The sequence below is a fragment of the Lampetra fluviatilis genome, chromosome 52 (genome assembly GCF_964198595.1).
Source record: "Lampetra fluviatilis chromosome 52, kcLamFluv1.1, whole genome shotgun sequence".
NCBI lineage: Eukaryota > Metazoa > Chordata > Hyperoartia > Petromyzontiformes > Petromyzontidae > Lampetra > Lampetra fluviatilis.
This window is the reverse complement of record NC_136326.1, coordinates 6,304,890-6,316,959: the sequence shown is the minus strand read 5'-3', so window position 1 is coordinate 6,316,959 and position 12,070 is coordinate 6,304,890.

Genomic DNA, 12,070 nt, shown 5'->3' with positions numbered 1-12,070 from the left:
TCCCCGGCCTGAGTGAGTGGCTGAGTGAGTGGCTGAGTGAGTGGCTGAGTGAGTCAACGGCTGAGTGAGTGGCTGAGTGAGTCAACGGCTGAGTGAGTCAACGGCTGAGTGAGTGGCTGAGTGAGTCAACGGCTGAGTGAGTCAACGGCTGAGTGAGTGGCTGAGTGAGTCAACGGCTGAGTGAGTCAACGGCTGAGTGAGTGGCTGAGTGAGTCAACGGCTGAGTGAGTCAACGGCTGAGTGAGTGGCTGAGTGAGTCAACGGCTGAGTGAGTGGCTGAGTGAGTCAACGGCTGAGTGAGTGGCTGAGTGAGTCAACGGCTGAGTGAGTGGCTGAGTGAGTCAACGGCTGAGTGAGTGGCTGAGTGAGTCAACGGCTGAGTGAGTGGCTGAGTGAGTCAACGGCTGAGTGAGTGGCTGAGTGAGTCAACGGCTGAGTGAGTGGCTGAGTGAGTCAACGGCTGAGTGAGTGGCTGAGTGAGTCAACGGCTGAGTGAGTGGCTGAGTGAGTCAACGGCTGAGTGAGTGGCTGAGTGAGTCAACGGCTGAGTGAGTGGCTGAGTGAGTCAACGGCTGAGTGAGTGGCTGAGTGAGTCAACGGCTGAGTGAGTGGCTGAGTGAGTCAACGGCTGAGTGAGTGGCTGAGTGAGTCAACGGCTGAGTGAGTGGCTGAGTGAGTCAACGGCTGAGTGAGTGGCTGAGTGAGTCAACGGCTGAGTGAGTGGCTGAGTGAGTCAACGGCTGAGTGAGTGGCTGAGTGAGTCAACGGCTGAGTGAGTGGCTGAGTGAGTCAACGGCTGAGTGAGTGGCTGAGTGAGTCAACGGCTGAGTGAGTGGCTGAGTGAGTCAACGGCTGAGTGAGTGGCTGAGTGAGTCAACGGCTGAGTGAGTGGCTGAGTGAGTCAACGGCTGAGTGAGTGGCTGAGTGAGTCAACGGCTGAGTGAGTGGCTGAGTGAGTCAACGGCTGAGTGAGTGGCTGAGTGAGTCAACGGCTGAGTGAGTGGCTGAGTGAGTCAACGGCTGAGTGAGTGGCTGAGTGAGTCAACGGCTGAGTGAGTGGCTGAGTGAGTCAACGGCTGAGTGAGTGGCTGAGTGAGTCAACGGCTGAGTGAGTGGCTGAGTGAGTCAACGGCTGAGTGAGTGGCTGAGTGAGTGGCTGAGTGAGTCAACGGCTGAGTGAGTGGCTGAGTGAGTGGCTGAGTGAGTCAACGGCTGAGTGAGTGGCTGAGTGAGTGGCTGAGTGAGTCAACGGCTGAGTGAGTGGCTGAGTGAGTCAACGTGTGAGTGAGTCAACGGCTGAGTGAGTGGCTGAGTGAGTCAACGTGTGAGTGAGTCAACGGCTGAGTGAGTGGCTGAGTGAGTCAACGTGTGAGTGAGTCAACGGCTGAGTGAGTGGCTGAGTGAGTCAACGTGTGAGTGAGTCAACGGCTGAGTGAGTGGCTGAGTGAGTCAACGTGTGAGTGAGTCAACGGCTGAGTGAGTGGCTGAGTGAGTCAACGTGTGAGTGAGTCAACGGCTGAGTGAGTGGCTGAGTGAGTCAACGTGTGAGTGAGTCAACGGCTGAGTGAGTGGCTGAGTGAGTCAACGTGTGAGTGAGTCAACGGCTGAGTGAGTGGCTGAGTGAGTCAACGTGTGAGTGAGTGGCTGAGTGAGTGGCTGAGTGAGTCAACGTGTGAGTGAGTGGCTGAGTGAGTGGCTGAGTGAGTCAACGTGTGAGTGAGTGGCTGAGTGAGTGGCTGAGTGAGTCAACGTGTGAGTGAGTGGCTGAGTGAGTGGCTGAGTGAGTCAACGTGTGAGTGAGTGGCTGAGTGAGTGGCTGAGTGAGTCAACGTGTGAGTGAGTGGCTGAGTGAGTGGCTGAGTGAGTCAACGTGTGAGTGAGTGGCTGAGTGAGTGGCTGAGTGAGTCAACGTGTGAGTGAGTGGCTGAGTGAGTGGCTGAGTGAGTCAACGTGTGAGTGAGTGGCTGAGTGAGTGGCTGAGTGAGTCAACGTGTGAGTGAGTGGCTGAGTGAGTGGCTGAGTGAGTCAACGTGTGAGTGAGTGGCTGAGTGAGTGGCTGAGTGAGTCAACGTGTGAGTGAGTGGCTGAGTGAGTGGCTGAGTGAGTCAACGTGTGAGTGAGTGGCTGAGTGAGTGGCTGAGTGAGTCAACGTGTGAGTGAGTGGCTGAGTGAGTGGCTGAGTGAGTCAACGTGTGAGTGAGTGGCTGAGTGAGTGGCTGAGTGAGTCAACGTGTGAGTGAGTGGCTGAGTGAGTGGCTGAGTGAGTCAACGTGTGAGTGAGTGGCTGAGTGAGTGGCTGAGTGAGTCAACGTGTGAGTGAGTGGCTGAGTGAGTGGCTGAGTGAGTCAACGTGTGAGTGAGTGGCTGAGTGAGTGGCTGAGTGAGTCAACGTGTGAGTGAGTGGCTGAGTGAGTGGCTGAGTGAGTCAACGTGTGAGTGAGTGGCTGAGTGAGTGGCTGAGTGAGTCAACGTGTGAGTGAGTGGCTGAGTGAGTGGCTGAGTGAGTCAACGTGTGAGTGAGTGGCTGAGTGAGTGGCTGAGTGAGTCAACGTGTGAGTGAGTGGCTGAGTGAGTGGCTGAGTGAGTCAACGTGTGAGTGAGTGGCTGAGTGAGTGGCTGAGTGAGTCAACGTGTGAGTGAGTGGCTGAGTGAGTGGCTGAGTGAGTCAACGTGTGAGTGAGTGGCTGAGTGAGTGGCTGAGTGAGTCAACGTGTGAGTGAGTGGCTGAGTGAGTGGCTGAGTGAGTCAACGTGTGAGTGAGTGGCTGAGTGAGTGGCTGAGTGAGTCAACGTGTGAGTGAGTGGCTGAGTGAGTGGCTGAGTGAGTCAACGTGTGAGTGAGTGGCTGAGTGAGTGGCTGAGTGAGTCAACGTGTGAGTGAGTGGCTGAGTGAGTGGCTGAGTGAGTCAACGTGTGAGTGAGTGGCTGAGTGAGTGGCTGAGTGAGTCAACGTGTGAGTGAGTGGCTGAGTGAGTGGCTGAGTGAGTCAACGTGTGAGTGAGTGGCTGAGTGAGTGGCTGAGTGAGTCAACGTGTGAGTGAGTGGCTGAGTGAGTGGCTGAGTGAGTCAACGTGTGAGTGAGTGGCTGAGTGAGTGGCTGAGTGAGTCAACGTGTGAGTGAGTGGCTGAGTGAGTGGCTGAGTGAGTCAACGTGTGAGTGAGTGGCTGAGTGAGTGGCTGAGTGAGTCAACGTGTGAGTGAGTGGCTGAGTGAGTGGCTGAGTGAGTCAACGTGTGAGTGAGTGGCTGAGTGAGTGGCTGAGTGAGTCAACGTGTGAGTGAGTGGCTGAGTGAGTGGCTGAGTGAGTCAACGTGTGAGTGAGTGGCTGAGTGAGTGGCTGAGTGAGTCAACGTGTGAGTGAGTGGCTGAGTGAGTGGCTGAGTGAGTCAACGTGTGAGTGAGTGGCTGAGTGAGTGGCTGAGTGAGTCAACGTGTGAGTGAGTGGCTGAGTGAGTGGCTGAGTGAGTCAACGTGTGAGTGAGTGGCTGAGTGAGTGGCTGAGTGAGTCAACGTGTGAGTGAGTGGCTGAGTGAGTGGCTGAGTGAGTCAACGTGTGAGTGAGTGGCTGAGTGAGTGGCTGAGTGAGTCAACGTGTGAGTGAGTGGCTGAGTGAGTGGCTGAGTGAGTCAACGTGTGAGTGAGTGGCTGAGTGAGTGGCTGAGTGAGTCAACGTGTGAGTGAGTGGCTGAGTGAGTGGCTGAGTGAGTCAACGTGTGAGTGAGTGGCTGAGTGAGTGGCTGAGTGAGTCAACGTGTGAGTGAGTGGCTGAGTGAGTGGCTGAGTGAGTCAACGTGTGAGTGAGTGGCTGAGTGAGTGGCTGAGTGAGTCAACGTGTGAGTGAGTGGCTGAGTGAGTGGCTGAGTGAGTCAACGTGTGAGTGAGTGGCTGAGTGAGTGGCTGAGTGAGTCAACGTGTGAGTGAGTGGCTGAGTGAGTGGCTGAGTGAGTCAACGTGTGAGTGAGTGGCTGAGTGAGTGGCTGAGTGAGTCAACGTGTGAGTGAGTGGCTGAGTGAGTGGCTGAGTGAGTCAACGTGTGAGTGAGTGGCTGAGTGAGTGGCTGAGTGAGTCAACGTGTGAGTGAGTGGCTGAGTGAGTGGCTGAGTGAGTCAACGTGTGAGTGAGTGGCTGAGTGAGTGGCTGAGTGAGTCAACGTGTGAGTGAGTGGCTGAGTGAGTGGCTGAGTGAGTCAACGTGTGAGTGAGTGGCTGAGTGAGTGGCTGAGTGAGTCAACGTGTGAGTGAGTGGCTGAGTGAGTGGCTGAGTGAGTCAACGTGTGAGTGAGTGGCTGAGTGAGTGGCTGAGTGAGTCAACGTGTGAGTGAGTGGCTGAGTGAGTGGCTGAGTGAGTCAACGTGTGAGTGAGTGGCTGAGTGAGTGGCTGAGTGAGTCAACGTGTGAGTGAGTGGCTGAGTGAGTGGCTGAGTGAGTCAACGTGTGAGTGAGTGGCTGAGTGAGTGGCTGAGTGAGTCAACGTGTGAGTGAGTGGCTGAGTGAGTGGCTGAGTGAGTCAACGTGTGAGTGAGTGGCTGAGTGAGTGGCTGAGTGAGTCAACGTGTGAGTGAGTGGCTGAGTGAGTGGCTGAGTGAGTCAACGTGTGAGTGAGTGGCTGAGTGAGTGGCTGAGTGAGTCAACGTGTGAGTGAGTGGCTGAGTGAGTGGCTGAGTGAGTCAACGTGTGAGTGAGTGGCTGAGTGAGTGGCTGAGTGAGTCAACGTGTGAGTGAGTGGCTGAGTGAGTGGCTGAGTGAGTCAACGTGTGAGTGAGTGGCTGAGTGAGTGGCTGAGTGAGTCAACGTGTGAGTGAGTGGCTGAGTGAGTGGCTGAGTGAGTCAACGTGTGAGTGAGTGGCTGAGTGAGTGGCTGAGTGAGTCAACGTGTGAGTGAGTGGCTGAGTGAGTGGCTGAGTGAGTCAACGTGTGAGTGAGTGGCTGAGTGAGTCAACGTGTGAGTGAGTGGCTGAGTGAGTGGCTGAGTGAGTCAACGTGTGAGTGAGTGGCTGAGTGAGTGGCTGAGTGAGTCAACGTGTGAGTGAGTGGCTGAGTGAGTCAACGTGTGAGTGAGTGGCTGAGTGAGTGGCTGAGTGAGTCAACGTGTGAGTGAGTGGCTGAGTGAGTGGCTGAGTGAGTGGCTGAGTGAGTCAACGTGTGAGTGAGTGGCTGAGTGAGTGGCTGAGTGAGTGGCTGAGTGAGTGGCTGAGTGAGTGGCTGAGTGAGTGGCTGAGTGAGTGGCTGAGTGAGTGGCTGAGTGAGTCAACGTGTGAGTGAGTGGCTGAGTGAGTCAACGTGTGAGTGAGTGGCTGAGTGAGTGGCTGAGTGAGTCAACGTGTGAGTGAGTGGCTGAGTGAGTGGCTGAGTGAGTGGCTGAGTGAGTCAACGTGTGAGTGAGTGGCTGAGTGAGTGGCTGAGTGAGTGGCTGAGTGAGTGGCTGAGTGAGTGGCTGAGTGAGTGGCTGAGTGAGTGGCTGAGTGAGTCAACGTGTGAGTGAGTGGCTGAGTGAGTCAACGTGTGAGTGAGTGGCTGAGTGAGTCAACGTGTGAGTGAGTGGCTGAGTGAGTCAACGTGTGAGTGAGTGGCTGAGTGAGTCAACGTGTGAGTGAGTGGCTGAGTGAGTCAACGTGTGAGTGAGTGGCTGAGTGAGTGGCTGAGTGAGTGGCTGAGTGAGTGGCTGAGTGAGTGGCTGAGTGAGTCAACGTGTGAGTGAGTGGCTGAGTGAGTGGCTGAGTGAGTGGCTGAGTGAGTCAACGTGTGAGTGAGTGGCTGAGTGAGTGGCTGAGTGAGTGGCTGAGTGAGTCAACGTGTGAGTGAGTGGCTGAGTGAGTGGCTGAGTGAGTGGCTGAGTGAGTCAACGTGTGAGTGAGTGGCTGAGTGAGTGGCTGAGTGAGTGGCTGAGTGAGTCAACGTGTGAGTGAGTGGCTGAGTGAGTGGCTGAGTGAGTGGCTGAGTGAGTCAACGTGTGAGTGAGTGGCTGAGTGAGTGGCTGAGTGAGTGGCTGAGTGAGTCAACGTGTGAGTGAGTGGCTGAGTGAGTAGCTGAGTGAGTGGCTGAGTGAGTCAACGTGTGAGTGAGTGGCTGAGTGAGTGGCTGAGTGAGTGGCTGAGTGAGTCAACGTGTGAGTGAGTGGCTGAGTGAGTGGCTGAGTGAGTGGCTGAGTGAGTCAACGTGTGAGTGAGTGGCTGAGTGAGTCAACGTGTGAGTGAGTGGCTGAGTGAGTAGATGAAATTGGGTCTTCGTTACGACCAAAACTGCAGCTGTGACACGTGTTGTTGATGATTGCCCACTAAGTTCAGTGTAGGTCTACGATGACTGCACGTGGACACTCCAGACGCTACCGAATGGCTCGGCGATTACGAACAACGGCAAGATTCAAATCTGACATCCTACAGAGACACGTGAGATTCAAGGCGCTCTCCGTTTCGCAGTGACACGCGCTGGTCAACTTGAGATGCACCCGCTGTGATGATTGCATGTGTCGCGACGCGTACCGCGAGATGCCGACCGTGTCCGTCCCCTGTGCTCGCCGAGCTGAATTGGCTTCCACACTCATTACACGCACAGAGTGCTTGGGGCCGTCCATAAATGACGTCACGCGATTTTGGACGATTTTTGACCCCCCCCCCCGTCACACGGCGTCACAAAAAGTCAGACCTCCCCCCCCCCCCTCAAATATGACGTCGCAAAAAATAAAACATGCTTCAAATCGCTTTAAACTATTGTCATTGTAGTGCGCATTTAATGTGGCGCTGTACTCTGATGTTGTAGGAGAAAAGATGTATTAAAACGTCTATTTAATTAAGTAGAACGTGTTGACTATATTTATTTAAAGTTGCGCATTTTTATGTGACGTCACATTTCTCAAACCCCTCCCCCCTCGTCACACATCGTCACAAATGTCTGACCCCCCCCACTCCCCTAGGTGCGTGACGTCATTTATGGGCGGCCCCTTGCCACAAATGAACCACAACACCTTGCCGATCGCGTCAAGGAGCAGTAACCATCACGCGAACTCCGGCCATCCTCTCATCGAACAAATACGGCGGTCACCGCATCGCGCGGCGCTTTCAGATGCGCTACCGCGGCCGTCTGGAACGCTCTTCCTTCCGATATTAGGAAGCCACTGGAGCTATGCACTTTTAAGTAATCTAGATTGAAAACACATTTTTTAAACATTTTTTTTTCTGTTTAGTTTGTTATCCACACCTTCCCCCGCGCCTTCGATTAGCACGGTTCGCTACGTACGGTGCGAAAGAAGTCCAACATACACACATACATGACGATGCACATCTACCTCGATCAGCATTTCCCAACCTCCAGACCACGTGGTCCACCACGTGGACTACCACGTGGACCTGCCCATGGTGGTAGCAGAGCACGGCGAGGCGAGTCGAAGTCAATGGTGTCATGCCTGAGAATAAAAACACGGAATGGAAACACACTCTTTGGTTCTTTCGGTAAAGTCACGTAGGTAGAAAAATAATAGATCACGACATTTCGATCGCAACACAAGCAATTTTCGTAGGGTGGAACAACCAGAGCAAGAAAAAAAATGCTGCGGTTACGTCGGTACCAAGCGAGCTGAGTCACGTACTGCTGATGTAGCCTTGCCCGTGATTGGAAGCAAGGTCTCGGACAGAAATCGGGCCAGTTTGTAAGTCGGTGAGTTGATAGTGGAAACGATGGGCCGAAGTGAAGTACCTTCTTTATGGAAGCTTCAAATAAAGAAGGAATGGAAAAGTGTCGAGAGAAGCGAGCGTGTGGGGAATACGAGGAAAATTATGTAGAAGGAGCGGATAAACAGGAGCGAAGGGGTCAGGGGAGATGCGGATGAAGGAGGAGGAGGAGGCGGCATCAGGGCGCGTCGACGCTGCTGCTGCTGCACGGAGCGGCGTCTGTTTTCACAGTGTAAAAAGGGTTCAGTTTTGTTGCCGTGGTTTACGGCAAGCTTGCGCTGACTGAGATCGAAATTAATATTATGGTTTAATAACAGGGTTTTCCCCCTGTTTTCTGGCAACAAAACTGAACCCTTTTTACAAGGATTCATTTTAACACGTAGGCTTTCGCGACCAATATTATTCATAATCAACGTTTTTGGGTTTAGATCGCGTTATTTATAAATGTGTCGTAACCCTCCACCACCCGACACGGCCAATCAGTAAAAAAAGTGTCACGTTGACAAAAGACAAATAGTTCACTGCTTTAGCCCACCGGTGTGTTGAAGCGTGAAACCACAACATTTACAATTTGAGTTGTACGACGTTTCGCTGGTAATTGCATCCAGCATCATCGGGCTTTTCGCCAGAATGGTGAGGCTCTGCTGTGTCTCCCGTTCTTATATAGAGCAGCAGCAGGGTGACGTCATCATTAACTCATTAACTCATCAGGTACAAATATTTGAGGGGGGGGATATTGTAATTATATACTAGATTGGTAATCAGGCTATTGTTACAATGTCTGCAATAACCACAAGAAGGCAAACAAAACACACACTATGATAATATATGCATTGTGCTTGAAACTGATTGGTCCACACCAAGGGACGGCTTTCTCTTGAGCCTCGACCCAATTGGTGCTCGACCAGAGGACGCCAAAAGGCGTACAGCTCAAAGACAATTCACTATCAAAGTAATGAGGGCTCGGGGTGAGCATCTACATCATTAGACCTCCTTTGCTAGTACCAAAATATAACCAATCAGTTTCAAGGACAATGCATATATGACACTGGTCAACACACTTTTTCTGGCATAAGGTATTCCAACGGTTTAAAGGTAATTTTGGAGTGCTGATTCCAAATCTGGCATCAGTTTTTGTCTATCACATCAGGTTTTTCAGATATCAAATATTGCATTTTCAATCAAAACTGCAGAAGAAAAATATTAAATAAATGTGGATATCTACATAAAATTATATTATAAACACACTATCCTAAAAATACAGCACCATATTTTAACACTAAAGCAGTCACTGACTCGCAACAACTTGCAATCATAAGTGACAGAGTTAATTTCGGGTAAAATCAATGAAAATGGGGTATGCCGATAGCATAAAAATGAGATGTGATAGAGGAAAGCTGAGATCAGATTTGGAATCAGCACCCTGAAATTAGTCTAAAACAGCTGCAAAAGTCCAGACCAGAAAAAAATGTTGTTTTTTGTTGACCAGTGTTATCATAGTGTGTTTTTGTTTGCATTTTGACTGCAAGTTTTGTGGTTAATGCAGACATGAATCCTCGTAAAAAGGTTTCACTTTTGTTGCCAGAACAAAGGGGAAAACCCCTATCATTATATCTTGGTACTTGCAAAGGAAGTCTAATGATGATGAAGTATTATGGTTGTGCCACACGTGTAGAAACTTGCGTCAGCGAAATGAAAGGAGCACACTGGTGTGCAGGCAAGTGCCAACGCAAAGCAAAGTTGTTGGGCGTGAGGAGGTTCACAGAGGTGTGGAGGAGTCGGGCTGCTGAGGGGGTGGTGAGGCTGGGGGTGGGAATTACCGAGCAGAAAGCAGCCGAGCCGAATTCCCAAAATCACGGCATCCCATCATCTGCGTCTGAGCAGCAGCGAGCCGGCGACGCGTGGACAGCGCACGCAAATTTAATCAAAGAGAACCCAGCACTCCCACTCACTCACTCACACACAACAAAAACACACGAGGGCAAAGGTGACCCGTATAGCCTCAAACAGGCTGGCGTGGCAAGTGCTGTGTGCGAGCATCTATTTAAGGCTAGAATGCCACGCGAGGTGGGGGGGGTCTAACCAGTCCTATTGAGGTCACCCCCTAAAGGCGGTCAGAAATATTGGGGGTAAGTCGTACGTGTTTGCTGTTCCCCGTCCGTTTAAAAACTTTACACGAAGATCTCCCTTATAGACTTCTCGTGAAGCTGTTTTTTTTGTGCGAGGGTGGGAGGTGAAGGGGGTTTAGAGGAGGGAGGGGGGGAGGGAGGGAGGGGGGGAGGGAGGGAGGGGGGGAGGGAGGGAGGAGGGGGGGAGGGAGGGAGGAGGGGGGGAGGGAGGGAGGAGGGGGGGAGGGAGGGAGGAGGGGGGGAGGGAGGGAGGAGGGGGGGAGGGAGGGAGGAGGGGGGGAGGGAGGGAGGAGGGGGGGAGGGAGGGAGGAGGGGGGGAGGGAGGGAGGAGGGGGGGAGGGAGGGAGGAGGGGGGGAGGGAGGGAGGAGACGCGTTCACCCAGAGCTCCGGCCTTTACCTCTAAAAACTTTATTTTTCTCACCCTTTTTTCGGGATTTCTTTTTACCAACAGTAAGTGTCTTGCTTTATACACTTTTGTGATCAGTTTGTTTGTTAATTTAGACTTCCTTTCTCTTTCTTTCTTTGTTCTTTTCTGTTGTTTTCACTGTCAGGTGCGCGGCTGCGCTCACTGCAGTGGAAAGGTGTGTTTGTTTGTTTTTCCGCACAATCCTCTACTTTTATTTTGATAGTTGATTTCATAATCACGCTTTTCTTTGCTTTCTTTTCGATCTTGAGTTCCTTTAGTAATCTTTGAGTTTTGTGATTATTTTTCGTGTCTTTTTTCGTTCCTTTGTCTGGTGTGCTCCCACGTGTTTCACACCCGTGTTCGCACTGTACCACACCGGCCGGTGTGGGTGCAGGGCAGACATCCCCTTTAGAATCCCCTCTTGTTTATTGCTGCGAGCGTGTTTACATTATTTTATTTTTATTGGTGTGCTTTTTTTCCTACGTTTTCGTTTTTTTTCTTCCTCTTGTAAAAAAAAAACCAAGGACTTAAAATAATTGTACTCTCTCCAGGGGAGCTTTGGGTGGGCAGCAGTAACAATAATCAGCAGAAGGTGGTCATAACACAGATTTGACCATCTTTATATGGAATTTTTGTTACGTTTCTTGTTTTTTTGGTAATTTTTTCCTGACTTTAGAAAGTAGAGAGGTTTGCTTTCGTAGTTGTGTGTGACATCTCACACACGTGAAGATGTCCACCCGACCCGCAACAACGTACGCGAAAGCTACCGCACCAACGCAAGACCCGTCTCTGGGGTCTGCAAGGCGCCTGCAGCAGCACCCAGAGCCTCCACGGGAGGCTGGGATCCGCTGCCCGGCTTCTCACGATGTTCCGATTGAAGTTTACGTGGATGCGCTGCGCGCCATCGTGCCAGGGGGCTCGATAAGGTACGCCTCCAAGGTGAGCGGAAGAGTGGTTTTCTTCATGGAGTCTGAAAAGGTGGCAAATGCCGCCATGGAGAAGGGGCTGACGGTTGGCGATTGGCACCTTACCTTGGAGCCAATGTCATCACCGTCGGTACGCGTGATCGTATCCAACGTCCCCCCCTACATTCCCGATAAAGACATCCAAGATCACCTGGCTAAGTTGGGCACGCTGACTTCCAACCTTCAGCGTGTGCCTCTGGGCCTCAAAAATCCTGCCTTGAGGCATGTCTTGTCTTTTAGAAGGCAGGTCTACATGCTGGTGCCCAATGGGCAGCTTGAAGAGGGCTCCTTTGTGGTCATGAATGGAGGAAGGGCCCACAGGCTGTTTTACTGCAAGGACGTGCTAAAATGCAACCTTTGCAAAGCAGAGGGGCATGTTAAAAAACACTGCCCGATGACAGCAAATGCCCAATCTACCAGCGAGACAACGGTGGAAAAGGGTGATAAAGAGGCACACCCAGCAAGTGACTCAGGAGAGGGTCCCTCACCACGGAGATCACACGAGGTGGCGGTAGACCCCGCTCCAACCCCAGCTACTGCCATGGAGACTGAGGCTCAGCCAGCCACCCAGCCATCATCGACAGCCGGACCTCTGAAGAGGAAATTTACGGAAGACTCGGCTTCATTATCTCCAGAGACCAGTGGGGATGAGGTCAGTCCCTTTAAAGATCTCCCAGAGTTGGAGTCGGACATCGCACCGACGCCTGGGGGAGATGCGGAGAGCACTGGTGGCAAGGACGGGGTCTTCGCCATCCCAGATGCCCCTAGAAGTGGGATACGCAGAGGGAAGAAGCCCCGTGCAAGAACCAAGCTCAAGCGCAAGACGCCTGATGAAAATATGGAGCCTGAGATGGAAGCGGGGGAAACCGCAATCTGCGAAGTGGCGAAGGACACAAGTGAAGAGGGT